Consider the following 16,208-nt stretch of genomic DNA (forward strand, 5'->3'; position numbering starts at 1 on the left):
CTTCATACTTCCCTGGCGGCACAGTGATAAATAATCTGCCTGCAATTTAGGAGACCCGGGTTCGATCCCTGGGTTGGAAACATCCCTTGGAAGAGGAAATGGCAACCCACTCCAGTACTCTTGCCTGGAGAATTCCATGGACAGAGTAACCTGGTGGGCTACAGTCCATGGGGTCACAAAGAGTTGGACTCAACTGTGACTAACACTTTCACTTTCACTGTCTTCTAATTATTAAGTCTTAAGATAATTTCATATATCTGGATTCAAAGTCATTCCTCAGATGCTTGTTTTGCAAATACGTCTGTCTGTGTTTGCCTTTTCATTTTCTTAACGGTATCTTCCAAATGACAAAAGTTATTTTTGAACCAGTATAACTCATCAGTTTTCCTTTTATAACTTTTGGAGGAGTTTTTGACCTAAGAAATCTTTGTCTAACCTAAGGCTGTAAGTACTTCCTCCTGTATTTTATTGTAGAAGTTTTACTAGATTCGTTTGGAGTTAATTTTTGTGTATGGTGTGAGATCATGGTCAAGGTTTATTTCTTTGCATGTGGATCTGTGATGCTACGCTTTGCCTGTTGAACCTCCTGGCACTTTAGTTGAATGTCATGTGGTTATATACGTGTAATACTGTTTTTGGCTCTGCTTTGTTTTATTTTTTTTAATGCACATCCATTTTTGTATAAATAACATATGATTTTCAGTCACTAAAGTAGAAATTATCTTTATTTATTTACTTAATAATTTTGGTTATTCTAGTTTCTTACTCCATGCATGAAACTGTTTTTCATGAAACCAAATATCATCATGAAATTTTCTTTAATACTTTCACACTGTAAACCAATTATGTTTAAAGAAATACATTTATTAATACTTACATACCAGTATGGAAACACAGAGATGTAAATTCACCTACAAAATATGTAATAATAATTACAAAATTTGTTAAAATCTTGGTTTTCAGAATAAAAGAAGGCTAATGTAAAAACTCATTTATGGCTATTACAATATTTCTGCTTTCAAACATTCACTGAAAATGTACTTTATCACTTTAAAGCCTTTACAGAAACCTTGGAGTTTTTGTAGACTGTATTTTACTTTCTTTATTTAATGAGTAAATTTAAATTTCATTTATAATACTTTTTCTCTCAGTATGGAAGGAATGTACCAAAGAAATAACCTTAGCATTATTGAAAAATTTCAAACCTTTAATCATTACATCTTCAAGTATTGTTTATAATTGGTTTACTTATCACATTTTTAGTAGAAACTGTATAAGGTAAGCTTCATCTCAAAAATCACACAAATACTAAGAGAGTGTAACTCTGATGCTGAAAATTCAGCCTCTGTACACTTGTACTCAATCAAATTTCAGAAACAGAATTTTGGGTGAAGTAGAAAAGAATAGCATTGTTACTTTGTCAGACACAGGGCAACACAGTGGGCTCATACCCTGAAAAACTTTGTGTCCCAACCTGGAGGGATTTGGTGAGGAGTTTTTATAGCAGTGGTTCAAGAGCAGGGTTGCTAATAAGGGTCAGGGTATGTGCAGGGCCTGGGTTCCTTTAATCTGATGGTCTCAGGTGGTCTCCCCATAAGATATGGTTCTTTTTTTGTTGTTGTTTATTTTCTGGTTGCACTGGGTCTTCACTGTTACATGTGTGGTGGGCATGTTTAGCTATTCTGCGACATGTGGAATCTTCCCCGACCAGGAATGTCCCCAGCATTGGCAGGTGGATTCTTAACCACTGGACCACCAGGGAAGTCCTAAGCTGTGGTTCTTGAGGTTATCAAATTGTGACCTTTCTGCAATGAAGAATGCTTCATCAAGTAGTTCATCTTCCATTTTTGGGGTGTTTTAGTTCTGTAGAAGAGTTCAAAGATACTGTTACATGTATGCTTTAAAGCAGACCACGCTTCACATCTGCATATTTGTTTCTTGGAAGCTCCTCCTTTGTCTCTGCATCTTCTCCCTTCCCTGATTAGCCACTGTTCAAATCCACCCTCTGGAACTCAGGGAAGGTCAGGAAAGCAGGAGTCTTCTCCCTACAAACACAGAATGGGGGACCCAAAGTCTTCTGTGCTTTGGAGCCCCACATGCTTCTGCTCATTTTCAGCTCTAGGGAGTGGAACTGGAATGGAAATGCCCTTGTCTATAATTCAGTCATGTATCATTTCTGGGTCTGGTTGATTGAATTTTCTTCTCATCACTGATATTTTTCTCTACTTTTTTGTATATCTAATAATTTGTGATTGAGTATCAGACATGAATTTTACCTTGTTTGGTACTAGATACTTTTGTCTTCCAGTCAATATTCTTACTCTCGGATACTGTCAATTTGCTGAAAAATAATTTTGATCCCTTTGAGTCTTGCTGTTTAGATTTATTGGCAAAACCTGAGCAGTGTTTACTTTGGAGCTAATTATTTCCCACTGCTGAGGCTAGATTCGTATTACTCTACCAAATAGTTTTGGTTTTTTAGTTTGGCTTTAGGGAACAGGCACTCTTCCCAGTCTTGCATGAGGAACAGGTATATTCTCTTTAATCTTTATGCTTGTTTTTACCCCCCAAACTCTGGAAGTTTTCTCTCACATATATTAATTAGTGTTTTGCTGAATACTCAGGGTGAATCATTTGCAGATCTTTGCAGTTCTCTTTTTGTGCAGCTCTCTCTGGCATGTTGTCTTGTGAATTCTCATCGTCTTCCTGGTCTTGAGGACCATAGAGGGAGAAAGACCGCTTCCCGTTTCCTGTGCCATAGCCTGGAAACAACTGCCAGCAGTCACAGGGTCCACTCATTTGTTTCCTGTTTCTCAAGGATCACATTGTGTTCAGTGTTTTAAAAATCATTGTATCATATCATATCATCACCTTGTTTGTCTTTTGGTTATTTCAGAGAGGAAAGTAATTCTTGTTCATGTTACCACATCTTACCAGCAGCAGAAGTGTGTCATCTAGCTTTAAGAACAGTTTTTATAAGTGCATTTCAAAATACTGAGTTGGCCGGAAAGTTCATTTGGGTTTTTCTTAATAAGTTATGGAAAAACCCAAACAACTTTTTTGGCCAACCCAGTATTATGCAGGGTGTGTGTGCACGCACACTTAATGGTACCATCATCTACTTATCTTTGGTCATCTGCTTTCTAATTTTCTGTAACCATTACAAACCCTTGGCTCTTTCCACATGCCCTCCTTTTCCCCAGTGCTCACTTTGAGTAACTAACCTTTTCTCCTGGGTCAGCAGGACAATTAATGTCATTAAGAAACTCAGAAGTCTGTAACTGTCCTTCAAAGAAAAGCCTGATTTCCTCCCTGTGGGCCTTGAAGAGTAAGATAACTTTCTTCTTCAAAGCCACCCATTTACTGATGGATACCTGATCCTTTGTTTAAACCCGTCCTCTCAACAACATTATTCTTTTTTTGATTTTGCATTTCCACTTTTCTTTTGATCTTTCCCGCTTTGATATAAACCTATTTCAGTGCTCTAATCTAATTAAAGCTATAGAGTTTCTTTTTAGTTGCTATCTAATGTCTCCTCTTTTATTCTAACTTCTCAAAAGAGTAGTTTACATTTTTTGTCTTCAGTTTTATTCCATTGATTTCTCAACTTGGTGAACTCTTGCATTCTACTGAAATTGCTCTCAATGAAGCAAGCAATGACCTATCTCTTAATTACCAAATCCAGTGGATATGTTTCACTTCTTATCCTATGGAACCTATCTGACTTGTGTAGTCAAAGAAGCTAGTGAGAGGAAATACAATATTCTTAGGCAGAAAACCCCATTAATATTTACATTCGGAGTAGTCGGTTGCGTCTATCAACATTATTACTGTAATAACTTCCTTTGGGAGAACTCTTAGTGGCTCAGAGGGTAAAGAATCTATCTGCAGTGCAGGAGACCCAGGTTTGATCTATCCGTGGTTTGGGAAGATCCCCTGGAGAAGGGAATGGCTACCCACCTCAGTGTTCTTGCCTGGGAAATCCCATGAACAAAGGAGCCTGTTAGAGTACAGCCCCTGGGTTGCAAAGAGTCGGACTTAACTGAGCAACTAACACAACACAAAATAAGTTTAAAAAAACTTTTTAAAAATAAAAGTTTGAGGAAAATATTACAAAATTAAAATAGAGTGAGAAACACCTAAGAAGCTGTTGGGCTACACCCTGCAGGCCTACAAGGCCTGTGCTTGCTTACTTTTAAGACTAAAGAGAGAGCTGGAGTCTATTTATATAGCACAAACAGTCCGTGAAATGTAATGTAGTAATTGTTAAAATTATAGACAGGCAATATTAAGAAAATGTGCAACCATCTGCAGAGTTGAATATTATACACAATGTAGTAGATTGTATAAGTAAGTAAGATTTTGGCAGAAAATACCTAGAGGAAAAAATTCCTAGTTAGGAACATGTTCTTTCTGATTATAAATGTTCATGCTTAGTAAAAAGAATTTCTACTTGATATAATAAGATATATCTATGGGTTTGACAATGAATTTACTTTTTTAAAAAGGAAAGGGGCCTGAATTTGTGATTATGAAAATTCAGAATAGCTTCTGCCAGACATGTGCAGCTTTAATTGTCTATGGCTGATAGTTATTTCCAAGATGATTTCTAAGATTTATGTCTGTTACCTCTCTATTGTAGTTTCCAGATAATAACGGCTGTTTACCAGCCTGTTGGGTTATGGTACACATATTTTCAAGTCTCAGTAGAAACAAGCAAAATAAATATTACATTGAAAAGATGCTAGTGCCCTTTTATAAAAGCTTAAAAAGATTTTTTGAAATATGCTTAAAATCTTCTGGCAAGTAAATCTGTTTTAAAATATTTAAAGCCTTTTGTGCAGTTTTAGTCTCTCAGAATTCTTAAGCAAAAAAAAAAAAAAAAAGAAGTCTTAAGCAACTGAAGGACTTGTGTCATAGAATTAAGAAAACTACACAGTATATATTTCTAGTGCTTTGGAAAATCATACGTGAATTAGAGAGATACTTTAGGAGATAGGCACATTTGAAGATTTAGAAAGCTTTCAGACTTAAAATGTATGCTAAAACTCATTACCTTTACTTTTAAAAAATACAGTAATAAATCAGGAGTCCAATCTTGCCGGGAAATAGAGGGATAAATAAGCTATGCATTTATAAATACTTTATTTAATGTAGATTTACAAAATGTTAGAATGTTTTCCCAATTTGTCCCACCTGTGCCTACCCCACTGTGTCCACATGTCCATCTCTATGTCTGCCTCTCTATTCCTGCCCTGCAAATGGATTTATCTATACTGTTTTTTTTCTAGATTCTATATATATGCATTAATATACAGTGTTTTTCTCTTTCTGACTTCAGTCTGTAGGACAGACTCTAGGTCTATCCATATCACTACAAATGACCCAGTTTCTTTCCATTTCATGACTAATATTCCATTATATGTATGTACCACATCTTCTTTATCCATTCATCTGTCAGTGGACGTTTAGAATGCTTCCATGTCCTGGCTATTGTGCTGCACTGAATTTTGAGATACATGTGTCTTTTTGAATTACGGTTTTCTCAGGGTATATGCCCAGTAGTGGGATTGCTGGATCGTATGGTAGTTCTAATTTTAGTTTTTTAAGGAACCTCCATACTGTTCTTCTTATTGGCTGCATCATTTTACAGTTCTACCAAGAGTGCAAGAGAGCTCCATTTTCTTCACACCTTCTCGAACATTTATTGTTTGTAGATTTTTTGACGATGGCCGTTCTTAGCACTGTGAGGTGGTACCTTATTGTAGTTTTGATTTGCATTTCTCTAATAATGAGAGATATTAAGCATCTTTTCAAGTGTTTGTTGGCCATCTGTATTTTCTGTGTTTTGTTGCCCATTCTGGTGGATGTTGAGTCAAATCACATTGTGCTTTTATTTTTATTTCCGTGTGATTAATGATATTATTCACTTTTCCATATGTACATTGGCCATCTGCATATACTCTTTTAAAAATGTTATTTTCTATAGCATTATCTGTCTTAACTGATTTATAGGATTTCATTTACATATCATGAAATATTTTGTTTGTTTCTTTTCTCTCCCTTTGGCTGACAGGTAATTGCTGTTTTAATGAGACAGTCTGTTTCTAATTCTCCCCTTTACTTAGGCATGCTTCTCCCAAGTTTTTTTTAATTTTCTTTTTAAGATTTTTTTTGGTGACAATTTTAGAAGTCTTCATTGACTTTGTTACAGTATTGCTTCTGTTTTATGTTTTGGTTTTTTGGCTGTGAGTTATCCAAACCAGGGATGAAACTCCCTCCCCTTGCAGTGGAATGTGAAGTCTTACCACCGGATTGTGAGGGAAGTCCCTTGTCCCAGGGTTTTAATTGAGAGATTGGAGGGTCTATGTCCCCTCAGCCCTGAAATATTGAAGTTGATATAGTTCTGTTCTCCAGAGGTTTCCAGACAAGCTCTTTAGGCTCCCACCAGAATCTGTTGGATGTCTTCATGGCAAGGAAGATCTGCCTCTCTCTCTTGATAGGCATGTTCTCTCATCTTAGGTTTCCTATGCTATGTTTCCACAAATATGAAGGATATTTTAACTTTGGACCTAGTTCCCCAACTTCCCTTGCAACTATATAACTGAGTAGGTCTTTTATAAGCTACTCAGGTTGAGACTTGTTAAGTTTCAAAATGTTCATTCCAGTCTCATAGATCACCAAAAGCCTTGCCTGTTTTCATCTTCTCCAGCAAAGGTTCTCTGTATGGGGCAAGCTTGACTTTTTAAAAATATGTCTGCCTTCTTTAGTTGCTACCTTGGGAGCACTGGTCTGCCACCACTCTTCTTCCCCCTGTCTCCCTCAGGATACAGTCCCAACGTGATGTTCTTTTTGGTTCCTTCCTATCCGCTTAGCAGTATTTTTCTCCCTTCTAATTTTTTAAAAAAATTTCTGTCCTGGAGCTTTAGTTCTTGAATGAATCACCCTCTTTCTTCTCAGTATTTACCAATACTGAAGCACCTGTCTGTAATCCTCCTCTTTATCTGGATAATTCACATTCATCTTTTCAGTGTTCCTTGATTCTTCCCTCTTCATCATTGCACTCAAATATGGGTATGGCATTCTCTGTCTGCTCCCACAAAACTCTAACATGTTCCCAGTTTTAATCCTTATCTCACTGCATTGTTATGGCTAACCTCCTTGCTTGTCCGTATCTCCTGCTAGGCTGTAGAGAAACCATCTCTGTGTGCCTCTGTTCCATGTTATATTCCTGTCACTCACATGGCACAGTGCTCAATACAAAATGGATATCCTGTTGAAATGGATTCCTAAAGTGTTACTTTAATAGTAAAGGCTTTATGTGTTAGGAAATCGGAGGAAAATGCAAACTGTAAAATAGAAATACTTTTCATTAAAAAAATAGCACATATAAGGTAAATGAGACCCTAAAATATGAAATACTTTTAGAAAACAAACAGTATGTATATGGGGTAAACAGGGATACAAAAGCATGTTTATTATAGGATAGTAGGATATAAAATAATTTTTACTTTTTTCCTTATGTCTTCATTTATTTGATATTTTAAAGTACTTTATATCATTAGTTATAAACTATGAAATAGTTTTCATTGAGCTAAAACAAGACTAGGTTACTTAATTAAATCTTCCATAAAAATTTGTTGAATGGATAAGTGTGATCCTGTAGTTATGGAAATGAGTGAAGTGCTCAGGGTTGGAGAGTAGATTGAGATAAAAAAGAGCTCAGAGGAGAAAATCCCCACTTTACCTCACATAGCAGGGTAAATTTCAAGTAGACCAAAGAATTAAATGTAAAATATAAAGCTATTCAAATGCTAGCAAAAACACAAGTGAGCAAGCTAGGTCTAGGGGAAATTTCTCTGATTTAATTTCTAGAAGCAATGATGAGAAGATTGATAATTTGACTGTGTTAAAAAATTTATATGGCCAAAAAACTCTTAAGCAAAATAAAATAACAAATGAGAAAAATATAACTTACCTCAATGAAAAAGAGTTAGTACATAAAAAATCTTCTAAAATAAGAAAAAAGACCAACAACCCTACAAAAATAGTATAAATACATCTTGTTTGTAGAAGATTCTCAGTGTTATCATATATAGAAAAATGCAAAATAAAAGTATAGAGAAACACCATTTCTCATCTATCAATTGTTCAGTCGCTCAGTTGTGTCCTACTCTTTGTGACCCCATCAAATTAGCCATAAGTAAAAAGAAGTTTGATAACACACTCTGCTGGCAAGCCTGTACGGAAATAGTCACTCTCGCACATTATTCATTAACATCCAAACCTTAGAAGAATTTCTAACAAAATTATCTAACAAAATAGATAAGGACCTAACAAAATTATACAGGCAGTTGCTTGGTGTCCCTTGTGGGTCAGCTGGTAAAGAATCCGCCTGCAATACGGGAGACCTGGGTTCAGTCCCTGAGTTGGGAGGATCCCCTGGAGAAGGGAAAGGCTACCCACTCCAGTATTACGGCCTGGAGAATTCCATGGACTGTATCCATGGGGTCACAAAGAGTCGGACACAACTGAGTACACATCATATTGCCATACAAATTCATATGATACATATGTAGTAGGCTTACCAGAAATTATAGACTGTGGAAACAGATCAAATCTCTTAACTGCTGCAGTGGTTTTCAACTTAGTTGCATATTAGAATCACTAAAGAGTATTTAAAAATCTCACAGTCTATACTGCAATTGCATTAATGTCTCTGAGTTGAGACCCAAGCGTCAGGACTTTTTTTAGGCTTCCAAAGTTGTTTCAGTGTGCAGCCAAGGTTGAAATGTATTGTTTTAGATCCAGCTGATAACTTACAGGAAATACAGGGATCCAACGGTGCAGTAAGCAAAATTCAGACTGGGAAGCTCTGAAGGATATATGACCCAGTTTCTTAAATAAAGAATTAAAAGGAATAAAAAAGAGAGGAACTATAGATGGGGCTTGATGATATATCAGATAATTATAATATATGGACTATTTATGGGTCCTAAATAAACAAGCTAAAAAAAAAATCACAAGTCAGTCATACAGATGCTGTCACTGATTGTTAATTTTGTAAAGTGTGATAAGAGAACTATGTATCAGAGATACATGCTGAAGTATTTATGGATGAAATAATATGATGTTGTCATTTGCTCCAAAATAACTGGCAGCAGTCAAGGAAAATTGGCTAGGGTTATGATAGATAAAACAGCATCAAGCTGGTAAGTGGTGATAACCCCAGACACACAGTCTATCCCTCTCCTTCCCTGCTCCCCCTTGACACCTGCAAGTCTGTTGTCTATGTCTCTGAGTCTGTTTCTCTTTTGTAGATAGGTTCATTTGATACTGTGACTTTAACCAAAATAGTTTCAGTGGCATTGTGGCAGCTGGAAGTTGGGTTATAGCCTGGAGGAGGCAAGAAGATGTATGTAGACTATGATTATAAGCAGTGACAGGACAGTGGCTACTCATTAACTGTTGGAAGGTCAAGGGAAAGTGTTTGCCATATTATTTGTATTTTTGATTTTTTATACAATCAGAGATTGTTCAGTCTTTTTATAAAAAATTAATTGGAGGCTGAAAATACAGGGGAGAGTAATAGAGGAGGAGCTGAAATAGAATGAGATTAAGTGTGGAAGTTGAATAATTGGTCATGTATAGAATGGACACTTGTTCCTATGAAGAAAGTTAAAGACAAACATTTTAGGGGAATAGAGGATAAGAAGTTGAAGGTGACCTTTATTTTTGTTGCACCTTTTATTGTGAGATAATGAGGGTGGTCATCTTCATATCATAAATGGATTCAAAGTTAACTAATTAAGAGTTTGGAGAAGAATGTGTATGCTTTGTATTCCTGTTAAAAGGGAAAGGTATGGTATAGAATACATACCCATTTGGTATTGGATACCATACTTTGTATTGCTGTTATTATGAAAAAACAAAACCTTAAAAAAAATCTCGTTGGCGCCGTATCTGGATATTTTCAGACAGTTATTGCATCTTAATTATGTGTGTGTGTGTGTGTGTGTGTGTGTGTGTAGTGTGTGCAAGTGGCTAATATTAGATTGTGTGTGCTTTTTTTAAACTCAGTTTCTTCATTCAAAGCTTAATGTTTTAGGCTTTGGTCAGATTTTCCATCTAAAGCTTTCACTTTAATATCTGTTCATCTTAAATAGGGCTTCTCTGAGCTTTAAAAAGGTCTGTTTTCTATTCTGATTTTAGTTTTATTAAATCATAACTTTAAAATTAAATCAAAAGACATATTAATCCTCAATAAAATGCATTTATAATTAGTTTTAGGTCATATAAACATTGATTGCTTTTAATATATAACTTGGACCATACATTTCTGGAACTTAGAAGGAAAAGTTCTTTTTATGAGTAATGGGAAAATTCATTACCTTGGGTGCAATTGACTTACCATTATTTTATTCTGGAACTATTTCTGTAGTATATTTGGTCTATTTTTCAACAAAACTGTTAATTAGGAAGGAGTAATATAGTCTGTTAGTCGCTCAGTCGACTAGCTAACCATGGGGTCCATGCAACCCCATGGACTGTAGCCACCAGGGTCCCCTGTCCATGGAAATCATCAGGCAAGAATACTGGAGTGGGTTTTTATTCCCTTCTCCAGGCGATCTTCCTGACCCAGAAATTGAACCCAGGTCTCCCACATTGCAGGCGGCTCTTTACTGCCCGAGCCACCAAGTTTATAATGTATCTGTATTTGAAAAGTAGGTCTTTGTCAGACTGCTGGGTGGCCCTCAGCATTTGCCTTTTTATAATTTTTATTGATGTGAATGAAGTATCATTTATTTTATTGGGGCAGATAGATTGTACCATGGCTCCCATTGATCCCTCCCTCCTGATGTTTATACCCTTGTGTAATCTTTTCCCCTTGACAGGTACAACTTGTTTGTAATCTATAGATCATGCAAAGAAGAGGTCCCTTGTATGATTAGGTAACATAAGAGCATAATTTCCATTTTACTAGCAAGTACTCTCTATTGCCTTCTTGGATTACAAGCTTTGATAAAATAAGCAGTCATATTGGAGTGGCCCACTTTGTATAGTTGACCCCTTGCCAACAGCAGACTAGGAACTGAGACCCTCAATCCAGTTCAGTTCATCAAGAACTGAAATCCTGACAACAACCACACGAGCTTGGAATCTTCTCCGCGAGTTAAGCCTTCTGATGAGACTCCAGCCATGGCTGACAGTTTGATTGGAGTCTTGAGAGACCCTGAGGCAGAGGACCTGGCATGTCTGACTCATAGAAACTGTGAGATAATAAATGTATGTTTTTTAAAATAAGCAGCTACATTTGTGGCAGTTTATTGTGTAGCAGTATATATCTATGCAACTATGAAACAGAAAATACTTCCAAGACATACCAAACCCTCCTTTACTTTCATAGTACTAGATGATTTAGGTGCAAGACAGGTTTTGGGAACTGAGCCTGTTAGGAAAGGAATGAACTAGAAATGAGTAGCAGTGTACTTAAAAAGGAGAGACTTAACTTAGCTATGGAGGCTCACTCTCTCGGGTCAAGAGCATGACAGGTTATTAAAATAAGAGCAGCAACCTCTGTTGGGATTGTCTACCTCACATCTTTTGCATTTGCTATTTCTTCAGTCTGAATCAGCCTTTCCCCAGGCATCCAAATGGGTCATATCCTTACTTCACTCAGAGAGGCCCTCCCTGTCGTCAGTAAATGCTGCTGCCTATCTCCAGATTACTATGATGGTGTGTGTTCAGCCACCCAGAGTCAGACATTCTGGAGTATGAAGTCAAGTGGGCCTTAGGAAGCACTGCTGTTAATAAAGCTAGTGGATGCAGTGGAATTCCAATAGAGCTATTCAGAACTGAAAGGATGATGCCATCAAGGTGTTGCATTCAATATGTTAGCAAATCTGGAAGACCCATCAGTGGTCATAGGACTTGAAAAGGTCAATCCTCATCCCAGTTCCTAAAAAGGGTAGTACTAAAGAATGTGCTAACTATTGGACAATTGCACTCATCTCCATGATAGTAAGGTCATGCTTAAAATCTTGCTTGCTCAGCATCAGATTTATGTGAACCAAGGACTTCCAAATGTCCAAGTTGAGTTTAGAAAAGGCATAGGAACCATAGATCAAATTGCCAATATTCACTTGATCATATAGAAAGCAAGGGAATTCCACAAAAGCATCTACTTATGTTTCATTGACTACAAAGGCTAAAGCCTTTGACTGTGTGAATCATAACAAACTGTGGAAAGTTCTTAAAGAGATGGCAATACCAGACCAATACCTGTCTCCTGAGAAACCTGTATGTGGGTTAAGAAACAACAGTTAGAACCCTGTATGGAACAACTGACTGGTTCAAGATTGAGAGAGGAGTATGACAGGGCTGTCTGCTGTCACCTTGTTTGTTTAATCTGTACGTGAGCACATTATAAGAAATGCCGAGCTGGATGAGTTACAAGCTGGAATCAGAATAGGCAGGAGAAACATCAGCAACCTCAGATACACCGATGATACCACTCTAATGGCAGAAAGTGAAGAGAAACTAAAGAGCCTCTTGTTGAGGGTGAAGGGGGAGAGTAAAAGAGCCAGCTTAAAACTAAATATTTAAAAAACTAAGATCATGGCATCCGGCCCCATTACTGCATGGGAAATAGAAGGGAAAAAGATGAAAGTAGTGACAGATTTCCTTTTCTTGGGCTCCAAAATCACCATTGACAGTGACTGCAACCATGAAATCAGAAGACTGTTGCTTCTTAGCAAGAAAGCGATGACAGACCTAGACAGTATGTTGAAAAGCAGAGACATTACTCCGCTGACCGAGATCCATATAGTCAAGGCTATGGTCTTCTCAGTGTCACGTACGGTTATGAAAGCTGGACCATGAAGAAGGCAGAATGCCAAAAAATAGATGCCTTCAAACTGTGGTGCTGGAGAAGACTCCTAAGAGTCCCTTGGACCGAAAGGTGATGAAACCAGTCAATCTTAAGGGAAGTCAGTCCTGAATACTTGTTGGAACGACTGATGCTGAAGCCGAAGTGCCAGTATTTTGATCATCTGATGTGAATAGCCGACTCATTGGAAAAGTCTGTGGTCCAGGGCAGAAGGAAAAGGAGGCATCAGAGGATGAGATGGCTGGATGGCATCACCAATGCAGTGGACATGAACTTGGGCAAACTTTGGGAGATGATGAAGGACAGGAAGGCCTGGCACGCCGCAGTCCATGGGGCTGCAGAGTCGGACATGACTGGACAACTGAACAACATCACCACTATTCACTAACCTTGATATTATGTTACATTCTAATTTGTTTACTGTCTTTCTCCTTCATTGGAGCCTAAGCTTCTCATGGGTAGGAACTTTGCTTCTTTTGTTCACTACTGCATATGCACCATTTGCAACAGCATTTGTCATATAGTAAATGATCAGTAAATACTTGTTGAGTCGATTAGCCTACCTTCCAGATTTCAGCACTGACTAGGATTTGGTTGTCTGGAGATTGATGGGAGTTTTCAGGAGTGATGCCCTTTTTTGGTCAGGACTCCAGTCAATGGCTGAGAGATGAGGTGTTGCGTCTTCACACAGGAAGATGTGCTGGCAGAGTCGGACACACAGGCTGAGATTTAGCCCGGCCACTCAAGACTAAGGCCAGGATCTGTGAGAGCGGCAGCTCTGGGATAAACCAGGGGGTCTAGGAGGAGTGAGGTAATGAAGTCTAGGCTATTAGAATCTAGGGAAAAGATTTAATTCCATACGTAGGTCCTTCTTCATTCTTTTTTCAGTTTGTTCATTCAGTAATTCAATGCCTGGTGTTATTCTAGGTAAAGGAAATACAGAGACAAATCAAATAGCATCCTTGTCTCATTAAACTTGCATTCTGAAGAGGGAACATAGACAGTCAACACAAACTAATAAATAATTTCTTAGAGTGTTCATTGCTATGAAGAAATCTTCATAAAACAAGGTACTGAAATAAAGATGAGTTTCCTCTCCATGTTAGTGTCTATGTTGGAGTCACTAGTTATTGCTCAAAAAGAATTGAGCAATATTGCTCAATTGCTCATATGAAGGCATGATCTGAGTAATGAATTACTTAGTAACTGGGAATTAGTAACCTGTCATTTTCTATCTGTAAATGATTTGTTAGATTATTAAGATATGCAGTTAAGTTCTACAGACATTTATCAAATAGATAATTTATTGTAATCAAGTTTATAGGTAATTGATGTGAATATTTTAAACCTACTTATAAAAGAAAGTAAAGTAGAATTTAACTTCAGGAATTACCACACACTATTTATTTGTAAACTTTAAATGTATTTAAGTAACTTAGAATCGATGAGTCAAACACATTTACTGAGATAATATAGTCAAAGTTTGTCTTTCTGAAACCCTCAACAGTGGATTGTTCCGCATAGATAAGATTTCTGTCAAAGTCAGCATACTGTCCATTGAAAAGCAAAACTTAATTTATTCTGTCATTAAGAGATACTAACTTAATTTCTACTATGTCAAGCACTGTGTTGAGTACCACATATGCATTGAAGAAAACAAGTGTTGTCCTTTTCTCATCGAGTTTATAGTCCAGTATGGGAAACATACGTTACATAAATAAAATTGGACATTGTGGTAAATGGGAAGGCAAAAAGCACATTCCTGTAATGAAAGGAATATGATTTAGCTTTGAGGAGCTCAAGAACTGTGAAAGATCTGAGATATTTACCCTACTTAGAAAGGGTAGCCTGCCAAAGTGCTCTGGATATTGTCAGAAGACGTGAGACTCCTGGGTCAGAGCAGAAGGACTTTATTACTCACAGCATACCAAGCTGCGTGAGCATTGGCCTCTTTGTTTGTTGGCTTCCCACACCTCCAGGTCTCACAGGGAGACGCAGTTCAGTGGTAAGTATGCCGTGAGTTTGTCTCCCTTAAGCTGGGAGAATCTGCCAATTTTGCTGTAAGCAGTAAGCAAGCCTGCTGTTTGTGTGCTGATGAAGTTACTTCATCTTTCAAGGCTCCTTACTACAGATAAATGGCCTGGATAAAGAGCAACTAGGGCCTCTCCTTGTTGACATACCCTGCAAGCATATGTGGGAACACTCAGGGCCATGGTGAGTGGCATCTTCACTGGGGAGGAGGGATTTGAAAGAAGTCCTCGCTGAGATTTTTTTTGAACCGTTTTTTTTTTACTAGAGTATAATTGGTATACAATAACCTGAACATAATTAATATGCACAGTTTTGTTAGGTTTTGATATATATGCACACCATGAAAGCATCACAGCAGTGAAGATCAGTGAATATACTTGTCATCAGCAGAAGTTTCCATGTACCCTTTTATAATTCCTCTCCCTGCCGTCTCCTTTCTCCTTTCCCAGGCAAATTCTGACAAGCTTTTTGTCACTTTGAGCTAGTTTACTTTTCCTGGAACTGTGTACAGATTGGATGATAGAGCATATATTATGGATTCTTGTTTGCCTTTCATGCAGCATGATTGTATTTAGAATCATCCATATTGTAATGTGTACTTCTGTGTGGTATTCCGTTGTGCAAGTATACTACAGTTTGTACATGCATTCACTTGTGGATGGACAATTTGGGTTGTTTCCAGTTTTTGGCTATTACAAATCAAGGTGCTTTGAGTGTTCATATATAAATCTTTATATGGACATATATTTTTATTTCTGTTGGATAAACATGTAGAAGAGGAATGGTTTGACCATATGGTAGGTATATCTTTAACAGTTTAAGAAAATGCCAGACTTTTTTGCAAAATGATAAGTTTTTCTTTTCTACCAACAGTATATAAGAGCTTTAGTATCTCTGTACTCACCAACATCTGATTTTTGTAATTTTAGCCAGTCTAACAGGTATATAGTCATATTTCATTATGATTTTTTAAATTTGACTTCAAAAGCAAAGGCAACAAAAGAAAAACAAGTGGGACTATATCAAACAAAAAACCTCTATACATCAAAGGAAACCATCAACAAAATGAGAGGACAGCCTACTAAATGGGAGGAATATTTGAAAATTACATACCTGATAAAGGGTTAATATCCAAAATATATATAGAACTTATAAAACTCAGTAGCAAAAAAACAAAGTATCCAGTAAAACAAAATGGATAGGATCTAAGTAGACATTTTTCTATAGACAACATATAGAGGGCCAACAGCATATGAAAAGATGCTTAGCATAACTAATCATCAGCAAA

General features: G+C 37.1%; 1 protein-coding gene across 1 annotated transcript in view; it reads left to right on the forward strand.

The window, feature by feature from the left end:
- Positions 1–16,208, forward strand: part of COG5 (component of oligomeric golgi complex 5) — a 268,380-nt gene that overhangs the window by 182,693 nt on the left and 69,479 nt on the right.

This window comes from Odocoileus virginianus, chromosome 1 (genome assembly GCF_023699985.2).
Source record: "Odocoileus virginianus isolate 20LAN1187 ecotype Illinois chromosome 1, Ovbor_1.2, whole genome shotgun sequence".
NCBI classification, from domain to species: domain Eukaryota; kingdom Metazoa; phylum Chordata; class Mammalia; order Artiodactyla; family Cervidae; genus Odocoileus; species Odocoileus virginianus.